This window comes from Chaetura pelagica, unplaced genomic scaffold, assembly GCF_000747805.2.
Source record: "Chaetura pelagica isolate M959 unplaced genomic scaffold, ChaPel_1.0 scaffold159, whole genome shotgun sequence".
NCBI lineage: Eukaryota > Metazoa > Chordata > Aves > Apodiformes > Apodidae > Chaetura > Chaetura pelagica.
This window is the reverse complement of record NW_009954555.1, coordinates 2,151,522-2,153,138: the sequence shown is the minus strand read 5'-3', so window position 1 is coordinate 2,153,138 and position 1,617 is coordinate 2,151,522.

Genomic DNA, 1,617 nt, shown 5'->3' with positions numbered 1-1,617 from the left:
CTGCTGAACTCAGTGCAGTTGTTGCTTATTTTTGTTTGGGAAAAGCTGTGGACTAGACTGCAATAGAGGTTACTCCGTGTTATCTTTCCAGCTGGAGTAATATTGTTTACTGCAGGCATTTTCTAAGTGGTATTTAGAGGCTGCAGGGCATTTCATAGAACTGGTAAAGAGAAAAAAATGGGAACAAACTTGTTATCTTGATTTCGTATAGGTACTGAGTGGTACATATTCTTTAGTAGTTTGGTTCAAACTGGGCAACTGTTTTTTTGAATCAAACTGTGTGACATTTTTTCTGTCTTGGTGATGAGGCATAGGTCTGTAACTGCCTTACAGTTCTCGTGGTGAAGCTGTCCTGGCCCATCATGTCACTAGAGGAGGCACTCAAGGCCTGAAGTACAAATACTGATTTTCTGGTGGTAAATGACAGGGCAAAGCTGATGGATTGTTGGCTGTTGCACATCAAGGAGATTTTGTATCTGTGATACATGCAGAGCAGAGCTGGGAACCTCTTGTTAGATGCTTCCCATGAGACTTATTGAAGGTGCTCTATCTTTTGCTTAAGGATAGATTCAGACATTGTTTTGGGATTTTTGCAAGAGGCTAGCATGGTAAACACTGCTTAACACCTCTGGAACTGTAGGTCTGCACTGATGGATCAACGAAGACCCAGTATAGTCCCTGACTTAAGCCAGTATGAAGACTTGGAGTTTTTGCCTTAATTGCAGTATAAGATATTCCCAAATTAAATTTATCTGGCTGTATATCCATCGCTTGAATCTACCAGAGTTTGTCTCTTTGTGTAGCTGATGAAGGCTTTTCCTTTCTTCCCAGATGTAGGCATTTGGAACACCCCAGGAATACAGTGTTTCTTCTATGCACAGTGTGTTATTTTTCAGCCATCTTTCCAGGGAATAGAGCAACACCAGGGTATGATGCACTTAATTCCCTGTGGAGGAAAGTCAGCTCATCTGAAAAAGCTGCCCAATACTCTTAAGACCTTACTTGAACTATCTGCTGCATATTTGTGTTTGGGACATAATGTGTGCACCCTGTTGACATTCTGAGAACTGCTCTGTTAGATAATGTATTTTTCTTAAATGTCCCACTGACAACATGAACTCTGAGCTGTTAAAACTGATAGTGCACGTATTAACTCACTGTGTTGAATATCAGAGGATTACATATGCATTACTAGAAGTACTTAAGTGTTAAAGGCTGCATAAATTAACTGGATTATCAAACTGAAAGGATGAAAGGCAAGGAGTGGGCTAGGAAGGCAAGAAGACAGCTGAAGCAGGGGGGAATATGCCAGAAGACTAAAAAAATTGTGTGGCAAGATGTCAGTCTAGACTGAGCAGTTGGTAGTTCAGAAATAGCAAATGGAGTTTCAGTGTTCTGAATTTATGAATTGTAACTGTGAAAGTATTGATTCAATGTTCATAATTGTGAAGTAAATGAGGACTGAAGACAGCATACACAGTAGTGGAGCGTTGGTAGATAAATGAATTAGGGACTGAAGCAATCAAATTCTCTTCATCCAGTTCCCACAGACTTAGAATTTCTCTGGAGTGCCTTGACTACCCCAGGTATTAATAACACATACTTGTGTCTGTGTTG